This window comes from Chrysemys picta, chromosome 2 (assembly GCF_011386835.1).
Source record: "Chrysemys picta bellii isolate R12L10 chromosome 2, ASM1138683v2, whole genome shotgun sequence".
In the NCBI taxonomy this organism is placed as follows: domain Eukaryota; kingdom Metazoa; phylum Chordata; order Testudines; family Emydidae; genus Chrysemys; species Chrysemys picta.
In genome coordinates this window covers 207973742-207988663 of record NC_088792.1, presented here as the reverse complement: position 1 = coordinate 207988663, position 14922 = coordinate 207973742, and the positions used below count along the sequence as shown (strand labels likewise).

At 40.3% G+C, this 14922-nt stretch overlaps 1 long non-coding RNA gene across 1 annotated transcript in view; it reads right to left on the bottom strand.

Moving 5' to 3' along the window:
* The window catches only part of LOC103306676 (uncharacterized), a 98245-nt gene extending 87128 nt beyond the window's left edge, over positions 1-11117 (bottom strand). The window contains exon 1 of the long non-coding RNA XR_509613.4: positions 10970-11117. This is a non-coding gene — a long non-coding RNA (uncharacterized LOC103306676). The remainder of the gene's footprint in view (positions 1-10969) is intronic.
* Positions 11118-14922: the final 3805 nt, after the last annotated feature.

Genomic DNA, 14922 nt, shown 5'->3' with positions numbered 1-14922 from the left:
GCCGCAGGAAAATTTTCCATCTTTTTGGCTGTTTGAACTCTGACAGTACCAGAGACTCTAAACTGAGCCCAGAGATCCCCAGAGACTGCCTCCTGGGTGCTCCCTGAAAGGTACTTTGAATTGACAGATCACTAAAACTCTGCCACTCTCAGGATTTAGTTGATAACTCATTTGTGTGTATATGTTTGTTTCCTTTAACTTGTAAATAACTCTCATTTCTTTTTCTAGTTAAAAACCTTTAAATAGTTTATTATAGGATTGGCTATAGGGATTGTCTTTGGTGTAAGATCTACTGTACCAGACTGATCTGGGTTGTAAGTAACTGGTCTCTTGGTACTGGTAGCAACCTGAATGTGGTTTGATTTTTGGTATAAATGACCAGTTATCACTAAGTCCAGTTTATCTGGGTGGCAAGATAGACTGGAGAGTCTAAGAGGACTTTCTGTGATTCCATGGTAAGGCTATTACAGTGATCCAGGAGTTCGCATTTGTTACTGGCTTGGGGAAATCTAATTATAGAGCACACCACCAGTTTGGGATGTCTGCTCTGTTTTTAAGTATCAAGGGGTAGCCGTATTAGTCTGTATCTACAAAAACAACAAGGAGTCTGGTGGCACCTTAAAGACTAACAGATTTATTTGGGCATAAGCTTTCATGGGTAAAAACCTCCGAAGAAGTGAGGTTTTTACCCACGAAAGCTTATGCCCAAATAAATCTGTTAGTCTTTAAGGTGCCACCAGACTCCTTGTTGTTTTTGCTCTGTTTTTGACAGTCTGCTCTGAGGTCGGCACTCATGGTCATGAGCCGCTCTAGAGAGCGTGACAGTATTTACAGCTATTATACACACCAAACTGCCTTACAGATCCACTTCCAGCATTAATTTAGACTCAGTGCCTGCAGCTCCTTCAGGGAGGATATTTTCGCTTAGGCATTGGGTGGTTGTCTAGTGGCAGCAGAGTCTCTGAAAGAGTCATGCTACCAGAGGAAGGAGGGAACAAGTATTTATATTAATATTGGTATGAGAGTGGAGATCAGGGCTTTTATGATGCTATTGGATGACATTCTAGGGTGCTATCTGGACCAGTGAGGGGATGTGTCACCCCTACCCTGCAAACTTCGGTACCTCACAATGCTTTGCTACTGTAGCTCCAATCTGGGCCGCTCACAAACAGCCAAACAGCCTGCAGATAACAGCCTGAGTGTCTGTGCATAGCTGCAGCCTGCCAGCCACACACCAGTCACATTCCGGCTTCTACTCATCTTGGTTCCAACTTACAAGGTGACCCCAACACACTCCCAGTCCTGGATTTTTCCCCCACAACATGTGTTCTGCACTGTCCAGTCCTCTCCTGGACAGTCCAGCTATATTAGGTCCATTGCCCCCCAAAGGGATTGATATACAGCAGTTTGCAACCATAAATGGAGTTACCCTCCACAATTCACAACACTCGATTACTTTTAATTTAAAGAATAAAACAAATTTATTTAATTACAAAGAAATAGGTTTTAAGTGAGTACATGGATAAGGCATTAAAGTCAGAAATGGTTACAAGAGAAATAAAGATAAAATGCTTCCTAGCACTAGACTTCAAGGTTAAGTTCCTCACCACAGGTTTCCATTAACACTGCTGACCAAACTCTTAAGCCAGGATCTGCTCCCAAAGTCCAACAGCTGTTTCTTTTGTCTTTTTAGGAGATGGATAGGAAGACATAACATGGGATGATTTTGCCCCTCACTTTTATAGTTCAGTCCCCCTTTGAAATGCATTTTCCTGAGTGTTGCCTCTAGATAAAGTTCATTCCCACTGTGGGGATGGAGACAATGAGTCTGGTCATGAAAGAGGTTCCATGCTGTTTTTTGCTAAGATGCAGATGTTTGTTCCTGCCACCCTTGCCAAAGAATGGCCACTTGATAGGTGATGATAGCCTATCAGCTTTAATGACGTCAGGCTAGAGGCATCAATATGTCTTTTGTCTTTGAGAAACAGGTTTACCCATTCCCCTGATTAGTCTGGTAAACACACTTCAGTTATGACTACATACTTTTCACTGTGATATGATTGTCCAGTAAGTTATTAGTTTTCAAGTGATACCTCACAAGGCATATTTTGTACAAAGAGTATTACAATAATGTGTAGCATATGAATACAGGGGTGCATTTGATTGCTTACTGCTTCTGCTATTTGTTTCTGTGGCTGGATGGATGGATGGAGGGATGGATTGCTTTAAACTGAGACCAGTAGACAAATAGGGCCTGATTCTGTAATTCAGCAGTCTTTGATAAAGTTGCTCCTGATTTACATCAGTTTTGATAACAGAAGAATCAGGCCTATACTGTTTTGTGCAGGCACACCTTGTTAAACTAGCCTAGACTGTATATCATGTAGGTTACTTGAAATATTTTCAAAAAAGTAATAACCAATTTTATAACATGGGCCAGAGCTTCATTTGGTGAGGTCAGTGCAGCAAGACTGATTGACAGCAGCTGAAGATCTGGTTGTGCATGTATAGTTTTAATTTGCTAGCATGAAGTTGTTAGGAATTTTTTTAATTAATTAAATATAGAATTTGTATACTAAGCGGATAATACTATATACTGTACTTGTGTCATTTTAAAAGGATTCTGTTATCCTCAGTGCAGTAAATAAGTCGCTCACACCAGTCATCCCAGGAGACAGTGTGGTCATACTCCAAGCTGCGGGAAGCCTTTTCCCTTTACTAGCAATAATGAGATACAGCAATTAAATAGGCTCTCTCTTGCTAGATATCAAGTGTGTCAGGAAGATGAAGAGGAAAATGAGATCTTGCAGAAAATTGTGACGAATAAGGAAGTTTTACACTTAGAAGAAAAATTATTTGACAGTCTTGTCCAGTAAGGTTGGATTTAATGAAAATGCCAGCAAGACTGGATATGGTCTCTTATAAGCATCTCTTTAGAGGCAATAGGTATATATCCTTTGCAAATGAGGGCATTAGCCTGAAAAATGCTCAAGACCTACACTTGCTTCCGAATTTCTTCATAAATGATGGATCCTTAGTAGCTCTAATAATAAAGAATTTATGAGTATATATCCTAAGTACATAAACTCAGGTTGAGAAAGGTTAACTTTATTACAAATTCAAAGCAGCTTCACTTATTCTCTCTGTTGTGCAGAGAGAAAAGGAGGACAGCACACGTATAAATATTTTATTCTTCTAGAGTATTTGTAATTAAAACAAAGATATAGAACTGTAATGTGTGCTTTAAATCACCAGAGTTATGGCAACATGAGATGATATTTTTGCATGAGGATATTGGATTTGAATGAACAGGATGGGAGAAATTAGATTCTTAAGTAAAATTAGATATTTTTGCACCAGACTGCAACTGTATGTGCAAAGGGAGCAGGAACTTACTGAAGTATCTCTAAATGCAAGAAACCATCATTATGTCTTTTATTTAGAGATGTTACCATTAGAGTTGGCAGGAAAACAACAATTCTGTTCTGCAAATTTTGAAGTTTCAAAATTTGTTTTTGTTCCTATAAGACTTTCTGAAGTTTTTCACAGAAAAACCTATAGAGGCCAATCCCAGAATAGCTCTGTGGTTAAGGCCCTTACTCCCAATATGGGAGATGTAGGTTCATGATCTTCTGAATCAGGTAAAGTAGGATCTTGAACTGCAGTCCCACGTGTCTCAGCCAAGTGATCTACCCACCAGGCTATTAACTCAGCCTTTCTATTTGGCCCAATGAATATTTAATTTTTCAAAGTGGAATAGCTCCAACTGGAGAGAGCGAGAGAGAGAGAGGGAGACTGTTGGCTGTTCTGGTATGGGTTGCTGTCTCTCTCTCTCTCTCTCTCTCTCTCTCATTTTGACCAGATGCCAATCTGGACCTGAGAAATATTTCAATGGAAAAAGATTTGTCTTTTTTTTTACTAGTACCAAAGAACACACAGCTACTTCTGATGTTGGGAATTGTTGCTTGGTGCAGAAGTAAGGGGGAACTACCAACGTGTCAGGTACAGGAACCAGGAGCTAATATATGTATCTGTGTAATAAAGACTGAGGGGATCGGTGCAGCATTTTATGGGCATGTGCAGATGTCACACCCAGTGCATGTGGTGACATCTACTTCCACAATACATTTGGGTGAGTTTTAGGGTGTGGCTGGTATGTAGATGTAACACTCTCTCTCCTCTCGACCCATCTAAAGTAACTACAGAGACAGCTTCAGTTCTTTCAAGTGCCATTCTTGAAGAATACAAATGCCTCATCCACTCCAGATGTGAAAGACCAGGAGTTACTTAAAAGAATGAGCCCTGGTGACATCATAACTATGCATGAAGCCACTGAGTCAGGGGACAAAGTCCTCTCCTAATCTATGTTAATAGAGACAAATTTACTGACTGCTTAAAGGACAAATTATTTCATCTCACCAGAACAGACTGGCACAAGCTAAGAGCAACTATCAGCCAATATGTCAGGCAGTGACTGTGCTGTTCCTTCAATGGCACCATCGACTCCCCCTCCTTGTCCTATGCAGGAAGCAAATACCCTGAGAACAGATTTGAACAAAGATCCTAGTTTCATTTTTAATCTATTGGCACAATTACAAATAAATAGTTACCCTTGGCTTGCACTTTAAAATCCTCTCCTGGTGGTAACTAGACTTCATAGCAGGGAAGGTCTCAGCTTCTGTCTTCATCTGAGCCTTCTGCTTCTGCCTATTCTGGGTCTGCGCAACCTCCAGGAAATGACGTGCCTTTTAGAGAACAAACTTCAGGGAAGGATCAGCACTAGAGTGCTATGAGGAGATTGTATTGACATTACAAGAAGTGAGAGGAAAGTGCATAACCTGGCAACAGGCCAACTGGCACTCTCCCAGCATCTCCTGGTTTTGACCCCCATCTTAACTAGGGAGCAGAACAGTGACTGAATGTCCACACCATAAAACTCTGCCTGCCCCCGACTTAGAGCAAACTTTCAGAGCAGAAACCCCTGTCTCCTATACACCTTTGAGCATTCCCCTGTCTAAGTGCCCAGACTGGCTTCTCCAAACTTGTTCTCCACACCCAAGCCTGAGCCTTTGAAAATTCTCCTTTAACCTCATTTTGTCCATCTGCAAAATGTTGAGAACTTGCTTTATGAATATCTGTAAAGCACTCTGAGATCCTCTGATTAAAGGGGCAATAGAAATGCAGAAAGATTATTTTAATTATCTGCTGTTTTTCCTCCTAGCTTTCAGTGGCTGATGGTCTAATTCCCCCACTGAGAATTCAGCATTGTTAGACCCCGGCAGGTACATAACTCGCAATGACAGGTTTTACACAACTGGCATATCTCAAATAAGCAATTGTCTCCTTGAAATGAGATTTTTTTTTCTTTTGCTTCACTATCACACTGTACAGCTTTCACATTGCCAGAAACATTGCTTGTACCACAGCTTGTCTGGGCTGTGTGGGGTGGTTTTGTTCCCCTACCCTTTTAAAAAATAAAAATGAATGAGGCACAAATAACCAGCAATATGCCTAGCGTGAATGACCAGCAATCCTGCCAGCATGTGTCAGCTCAAATTGCAGGTGAGTTCTGCCAATGAATGAAGGTAAATAACTATGGCAAGGGGATTTGTTTCAGGTTCACTACTGGACTGCCTTGCTCAGCTTGTTAATTAATATTTTACGTGACTTGTGTCCCCTCTCTGTCTAAGGACTCATTAGCAGCATTCCTTTGCAGACTTGCTAGAGGCAGGGCTGGAACAATCATGAATTCTCTGCTGGCCCCCGTCTATCAAAAGCTCACTCTTACGTCAGGAGCACGGAGTTGGTGAATGTAATGCAAGATAAGTTGAATTCAGATTTTTTTCCCTGCATCATTCTTCTCAACAAGGAAGATGACCTGTATATCAGCAAAGCAAATCTAAAAACCTACTGCTCTCTCATCATCCATTTGAACTAAGTGCTAAACTAGAAAAGCCAACATTGCCACTTTTCAGGATAACTTTTCAAAATTATGGGCCAGATTCACGACCCCACTGAGTCTGCTTTGTCCCTCTGCAGCAGCACAAAGCAGACTCAAAGCTATCTAGGGATTTTCCTGGCATAGTAGAATCTCTCAGTGGTGCAGAACTGGCATAGAATTCCTAGACCACCCCCAGGACCGGATTTAGGGGCAGGCAACCCAGACGACCAGAGGCAGATTACTGTTTTGTGGGGCCCTGGGCCAGAGCAAGCACCCCTATGTCCTGGACCCCAACCCTGCTTCCCATGCCCTGACCCCACTCCTCAGAGCAAGCGCCAGGCAAGCAGGCAGAGTGGGTTGGGGTTCAGGGTCATCCATTTTTCCAGGCCCACCCAATTGGCCGGGGGCCCTGGACACAGGCTCCCTTGGCCCAGCGGCTAATCCGCTGGGTGCCAATCTTGGGGGGTGCCGGGCTCAGGGTGCCGTGCATGAATAAATTCAGATTTACCGATCCTAGCATGCAAATGTATCATTTTATATGATCGAGATACATCATGCAGGCAAATCGTCCATCAAAATCGTGAAAATAAAAAATAAGTTATACAAAAGTTTAACAAATGGAGGGGGGAGCGCCGAAGATGTTCCTCACCTAGGGCACCATTTGGTCTAGGGCCGGCCCTGGCTACCCCATCCCAACCTCTAGCATAGGGAGCATGGTTGGGCAAAAGGGGGGTGCAAGGTGCCTTGGGAGCTGCTACATCCATTTGATCCTCAGGTGCCATGACAACCCGTTAGAGCCATAGGCACCCAGCCTAAGATAGAGTAATCTCAGGATTGTTTTACCTTATGTCCAGGAACCGGGCCAGGTGCATGCCAGGGAATACAGAGCTGCCATTATATCTCTTTTGCTCTCCCACCATCACCCCATCCCAATGATTCTGGGCCATTGTGTCTGTGCTGCATACTTAAACCAAGTGATTGTGCATCTAACTGAGCAAGCAATGACATCTGGAATGCTCTTTAACGTATTCAACAGGTGGCAGTAATAAACTGCTGAGCATTTCAATGAGAGCATAAAAATAAGATAATAACGGCGTAGATAAATAGAGGACCCCAGAAGAAAACATTCACTATAGCCAACTGAAGTGAATACTTCAACAAAAAGCCTTACCAACTTGCCTTAGTCCTGAGCACTACTGGGGGTAGGCGTGACAACTCAGCCACCATGCTCACTCAGTTCTTGGGCACTTGCTGAGATTGCCAATGGGTGGTTTTGTAAGGTGAACACGTCCCTCCTGAGAACTAGACTGAGACCACCAAGCTCGTTTCAAATAACACACCAAACAACTATTAGAACTTGATCCAAATTCAATAGGAGTCTTGCTGCTGACTTCAGTGGACTCTGGATCAGGCCTTTAGACGGGAAACACTGGTCAGCACTGACTTGAGCTGGATTTGAATCAATAGCCTAGATATGAAATATTCTATGTCTCATTACCAATTGTTCTCCATTCCTATAAGTCAACTTACCAAAGAAAACATGTCCTGTATTTTATTTCTTTTGTATTAAAGTTTTACAGACCTACAGAAGTCTACCAAACTTGACAAAACACATAAAAGATAATAAAAATGAAAGCCAGCATAAAACAACTAGATCTGACTAAACGACTCATAATAATATATTAGACTAATTTAGTCCCTCTTTCCACATGATTTGTTATGAATTTGTTTGTTATTTGAAATTATCTGGTGATTTTTTTATGGAGACATATTTCATTCCTATTAATTACCTGCAAATTATTTGCTGTGACTATTTATCTCAGATTTAGCTATTCATAATGTGCCATTCATACTGCATAATTAATGACTTAAGTTATATGGCACAATGTTTCTGCTTCCCAGTTAGATGACTTGAACCATTTATAAATAGGAGGACTAGACTAAGTTCCTTGGGCTGCTATGTCAGTTTGGAGCTGGCAATGTAAACTCTTCCATTGTGAACTCTCATAAAACGACAGTGGCACAGGTATTTGTGAAACTTTCATTTTCCATAAACAGTTTTGAAAACACATGCCTGAAAATAAAGGGCCAATGTTACCATCAACATGAATTCAGTTTATATTCAAATCAATATTCTTGAATAATAGTTTGCAGTATTTTCCATGCTCTGGAGGCAATGTAGAAAAGTGATTCTCAAGATTTTCCACATCAAAATCCCAAGTGACAACAAAAAAATTGGCCCCCATCCCACCTAGCTATAAAGTAAGGAAGGGTTGTTACATCTCCCCTGAACCTGACTGTGACCCCAGCTTGAGTGCCTATGATTTAGAACAGTGTGAATCATACACATTGTGCAAAGTGAAAATAAAACATGCCTTATCCAATAACATATATTGGGCCTTCTGCTGCTCCCATCAAATCCAATAGTCATGTGTGCAGGGTTGGACTCTCTGTAATTATTAAAAAAAAAAAAAGATCCTTAGAGAAAGACCTATATGTAGGTCTATCCCTGTCCATGTAAAGCAGGAAAAGACTGCCAAATCTGCCAGTATAAATCCCAACAGTGTGATCTGTATTCATCACTGATTAAAGACTAGCAGTCAAATGCCACAGACCCACCAACACTCCCCTGGTCAGGAGCAACCAGTCTACCACAACCTGGCTCTCAGCACCAGGCTATACCATCTGCTTGTATCCTGAGTCCTTTAAAATAGGATCCTCATGTACCATTGATCTTGGAGAGAGGTAACAGAGGAATTAATCTTGTATTTTTGTCCCCTTGCGAGATGAAATATTAATAATCGTGATATCTAGTCCTTTGGGGCCCTTCATATACACTCAGTGGGTTGCTATTTATCAGCAATATTTTTCATCATTATATTCCTTGCTCACGGTTAATGGCTTCTGTTCTTCTTTCATGGTTAACAAAATAATATTTTTATATAAAATGGAGAGAACAACATCAGCAAAGATATAGATATATCAATTTATAATATGTGGTCTGATGGTAACACCACAGGCCTAAGTCAGTATTTTCGTGTTCTAGTCCCAGCTTTGCTAATGACTTGGTATGAGATCTTGGGCTAGCCAACAAGTGACTGGGGCCATGTCTACATTATGGGGGACTTTAGAGGCATAGCTATGGTGCTGTAGCTATGCCAGCATAGTCCCGTAATGGAGACACAGTCTACAGTGACAGAAGAAGTATTTCCATTTCCAAAGAAATTCCACGTCCCCTGACAACAAAGGCTTTCTTCTGTAGACTTAGCTGCATCTACACTGGGGGTTAGGTCTCCATAGCAACAGCATGGGTGTGGATTTTTCACACCCCTAAGTACCACAGCTATGTCAACCTATGTTTGAAGTGTTTACTCGGCCTTAAACTCTCTGCTTCTGTTTCTCTATCTCTGAAATGGGACTGGATAGTGAAAGGGTTAATTACTTAATCTTATTTAGGTGTCTGAATAGGAGTTCTTTTGAAAATCTGGCCCCACTTGCCAGTGCTAAGCACCAGAAAATCTGGCCCCAAGTATCTTGCCCAAAGTCACACAGGGAGTGTTTGGCACAGACAGTAAATGAATCAGATCTTCCAAGCCCCAATCCAGTGCCTTTCACCCATCCTTCCTCTCATCAGGAACATAGGAAAAATGCCATATGGATTTTCCCAATAAATGTGTCAAGTATCAGAGGGGTAGCCGTGTTAGTCTGAATCTGTAAAAAGCAACAGAGGGTCCTGTGGCACCTTTAAGACTAACAGAAGTATTGGGAGCATAAGTTTTCGTGGGTAAGAACCTCACTTCTTCAGATGCAAGTCTTGCATCTGAAGAAGTGAGGTTCTTACCCACGAAAACTTATGCTCCCAATACTTCTGTTAGTCTTAAAGGTGCCACAGGACCCTCTGTTGCCCAATAAATGTGGTTCTATCTCAATATGAACCAGTGAACATCTGCCACAGAATATTCTGAGATAGAGTAACAGAGTTTACATCCCATGTCTCATGCAAAGTTTCATGGATACAACAAATTCAAGCACAGCACTCATGAACAGAGGCAAAAATCGAACAGAGATGAGAGCATCATGAACCTTGTACTTAATAATGTAACAGGAGGAGCATTTTAAACAGCTGCAGCTAACTTTCTATTTGCATGTTTGGGTAGTCTCAAGTGTTATAGAATGATGTAACGTATTTGTTTCTCTAATTATCAAGTTTCAATAATTATCAAATGTTCAAGGTAACATTTGAAATGGAAACTGAAGTCCTTTCTAAAAATTCAGAAGAATGTAGTGTGAACTTCAGTGACCTGGATGTGAGAAAATTAAATTTAGTACTAGCTAATTTATGGTTCTCACTTGATCAGAGAGTGTCCATAGTGCAAAATTATCTATGGTGATTTTACTCCTGTAGCCTGGGGGGTTTAGCAGAGACCACCAATCCCATTCACTCAAAATCTTTGCTTTGTCCCAGAAGTAAAATAAATAAATAAATAAATAATCCACCAGTACATCTAGCTCCACAAATTTTTGCCCTCCCTTATCCTCATATGTTTCACTAACAGCAAAGGTCCAGATCCTCAAAAGCTCCTAACATTGATCCCATGGTAGGTGATGGCAAACCTGTGATTGACTCCAGGATTTGACTCTCATTTCAGTGTTTCCTAGTATGGTGTCCTGGAAGTATCTTATCTTTTCATTGACATGTGTCCCCTTGTATCTTCCTTTAAAGCAGTGCATATGCTGTGCTTAATATTTTATAGCCCTGATGGTCTGAAAAGCTATGTTCCTGTAAAACACAACACCAAAAAACAAAAGGAACCCCTCTTATCGAGTTGGCAGAGTAATACCTTCACTTCCATAGTAGAGCCACTTATCTGTCAAGAGATAGCATTGTATCTATCACCCATATATCCCCATAATGGCTGGCACATCTAGCATTTCTGTACAGGAATTGTCACAATTATTTATAATTTATTTCATTGTTAAAGTCTTATTTTATGCTGACTTCCATTTATTCAATGAATCATTTCTTACCTTTTATAGTAGGATGAAAAACAAGCTACGTAGCCACAATTTCAGTCTTTTTTATTTTTTACTCTTTGATGCTAGAAACTTTAGCCATTATCACAGGGAAACTTTGCTTTTCCTGCCTCCGGAGCTCACAGGTCAAATTGTTTGGTGTTTTTTTAAAACTAGGATATCTACCTGGCTCAGTATCCAAGGCAACAAATCTCTGCTTAATGATTCACTAGAAATTCACTGTGAAGGTGGTTTATTAGTTTTTATTAGTTTTTCCAAGAGCTGGTGCAAGAAGCTGCCTTTTAAAAAAATCCCCTTAAACTTATGAGCCAAGCAAAGTATAGAAAGTTTAATTACAAATAGAGGAGAACAACAATTAAAGCTTTTAAAGTGTTGTTATTTTTGTGGGGGGAGGGTGGAACTCACAAAACTTAAAGTCAAAACAAGAAATACTTGTAGTCATTGGAATTGTTTTGGAATGCTGGCTAAGAGGTAAAAAATAAATAGTAGGAGCAAATTTTCAATTTCAATTTTCTGCATGTCAAAAGGTGAGCAGATGGGGTGTTGCAAGGTTTTGTACTAAGACTGGTGTTATTTAATATATATATTCATTAGTGGTCTCTAGAAAAAAGGTGAGCAGTGAGCTAGCAACATTTGCAGATAATGACACAAACTTAGGTTACTCAAGTCGAGAGATATTGGAACTTCAAAGTGATCTAATGAAGCTACATGATAGGCAACACAATGGCAGATGAAATTCAGTGTTGATAAATGGCAAGGTAATGCACATTGGAGGAGAAATATTGAACTACTTGTGATGGGTTGGATCACTGAAACCCCCTGGGAGCTGCCACCTGATGTGCCAAGACTACTTCTACCCCTGCCTTCCCTGCCAGCTCGGGGCCCCAGCACCCTGTCTTGAGCCAGACACTCCCGTCTGCTCCAACAAAGACCCAGGGTCTGAATTGCTTGCCCCAAAGCTGCAGGTTTAGCTGAAAGCAGCTCACAGAAGTGTTCCTGTCTTTAACACTCAGATGCCCAACTCCCAATGGGGTCTAAACCCAAATAAATCCGTTTTACCCTGTATAAAGCTTATGCAGGGTAAACTCATAAATTGTTCACCCTCTATAACACTGATAGAGAGATATGCACAGCTGTTTGCTCCCCCAGGTATTAATACATACTCTGAGTTAATTAATAAGTAAAAAGTGATTTTATTAAATACAGAAATAGGATTTAAGTGGTTCCAAGTAGTAACAGACAGAACAAAGTAAGTCACCAAGCAAAATAAAATAAAGTGTGCAAATCTATGTCTAATCAAACTGAATACAGATAAGATCCTCACCAGTTCCAGAATGCTCCCTTTTACAGATTAATCTCCTTTTAGCCTGCGTCCAGCAATCACTCACACCCCTTGCACACTATCCTTTGTTCCAGTTTCTTTCAAGTATCCTGGGGGGGTGGAGAGGCTATCTCTTGAGCCAGCTGAAGACAAAATGGAAGGGTCTCCCAGGGGTTTAAATAGACTTTCTCTTGTGGGTGGAGACCCCGCTCCTCACTCCTATGCAAAGTCCAGCTCCAAGATGGAGTTTAGGAGTCATCTGGGCAAGTCACATGTCCATGCATGACTCACAGTTTTTACAGGTAGCATCCATTGTTTACATGCTACCTTGAACGTCCTCAAGTAGACTTCTTATGTGGATTGGAGCATTCCAAGATCCATTGTCCTTTAAGTGTTTCTTGATTAGGTACTTAACTTCAACATTCCTTTCTCCAGGAACTGACCAAATGCTCTACTAAGTTATTTAGAAATCAAGCCAGTACACAGCCAACATTCATAACATTCATAACTTCGAATACAAAAATGATACATGCATACAAATAGGATTAATACATTTAGTAGATCATAACCTTTACGGAGATATGTTACATGGCATATGTAGCATAAAACACACTCTAAGTATATTTCCATAAAGTCTTATGGGAGATATCGTCACACTACTTACACATCTTACAAGTTTAAATTAACTATAATGGCTCAGGAATAGGACCTGGGCATTACTGTGTAGAGCTCAATGAAGCTCTAGTCTCTGTTCAACATTTAATTGCAATCTAAAAGGCAAACAAAATGCTAGCGGACTTAAGGAATGGGATGGAGAATAATATGGAAAATATAATAATGATGATAGCCACATATGCTGTCAGAAGGTGGCGACAAGCACTGTGTCGAGCAATTGACTAGAAGCAGCAGCCATCTTTGCCAAAGGAAGCCTGTGGCTTCAATCCCATTAAGAATAACAGGGGATAGTGGCTGTTTGGGGATTGGGCAGTTCTTCGTGGAGCTCTCTGAAGTAGAACATTTTCCTTCAGCTTCTGCTGAAGGAGAAACTTTCATTTCTGGATGATAGCAGCAAAATATAACCTTTTTTTTTAAAAGTTCTCACGTGTGGTTTTTGCTCAAGATTGTGGGAAGTTTAAAAAGTCTATTATTTTGTTACTCAGAGCATTCAGTAGCAAACAAGAGGTCTGATATAGCGTGCTACATTTCTTAAAGGATCTCTAAGGACCTATTTTTTCTTAATCATAAACAAAATTAACAGATTAACATCTACATTTTCAGAAAATTAATTCCATATTCACAGAGTAACTAGTGTAATTTTGGGGAGGATATGCTGTTTTCATCATACATAACAAAGTGGAACCTTGTAGCATTCCAGTATTAACCTTTTCCCATGTCTGTATCTAATCCATGACAGTACTTCACTTTTCACCACCCTATACTTACTTAGTGTCCTTAATAACCTCTTATCGGGGACTTTGTCAGTGGCTTTTTGAAAATCTAATGTCAACCTATTCTCCTTTATCCATTACTTTCCTGAGATGCTCAAATAATTCAAATAGGTTAGAAAACCATGAATTTTATCACACAAGCCCTGCTGGTTTGGCCCTATCATAATAGCTGGGTGAAATGTTTCAGCTGAATTTTTTTTTTTGGCAGAAATGCAGAATCGGCAATACCAAAACATTTTGTGCATTCATGTCTGTTTCAGCCCAAAAGACTCAATATATTTTGTTTAAAGTCAGAACATTTTATCTCTAAAAATATTTTTTAAATCATTTTTAAATCCTCAAAATCTAAACAAAATTTTTTGGGCCCAAAACATGTTTTTTTCTACTTTTCAATTCCCTGAACATTTCTAAAAATTTCATTTTGGGGTCAACCCAAAATAAGTTTTTTCAGAATTGCCAGCAAATTGAAAAATCAGATATTTGCACTGCTCTACCTATAATATTATGTTCATTTAGATGTTTTATAATTGTATTTTTAATTATCATTTCAACTTATTTACTTAGTACTCACATCAGTGTCACCGACCTGTAATTCCTAGGATCACCCCAACAACTTCCTTAAAGATGGTACATCATTCGTTACCTTTCCAGTTCCCTGGTGTAGTAGCTCATTTTAATGAGCTAAGACAGAAAGTGTCTTTGACTATTTGACGACAGGGCAGGTAGTCATATGTCCTGCACTGTCTACATTGAGCTACATTGCTTCCGTCAACATGCAAAGGCTGAAATTGTGGAAAAGCAACATCACTTGCCCCATAACCTCAGCCATGCTGAACACAACGCCATCTACAGCCTCAGAAACAACTCTGACATCATAATCAAAAAGGCTGACAAAGGAGGTGCTGTCGCCATCATGAATAAATTGGAATATGACCAAGAGGCTGCTAGACAGCTCTCTAACACCACATTCTACAGGCCATTATCCTCTGATCCCACTGAGGATTACCTAAAGAAACTACACCATCTGCTAAAAAAAGCTCCCTGACAAAGCACAGGAACAAATCTGTACAGACACATGCCTAGAACCCCGACCAGGGGTATTCTATTTGCTACCCAAGATCCATAAACCTGGAAATCCTGGACGCCCCATCATCTCAGGCATTGGCACTCTAACATCA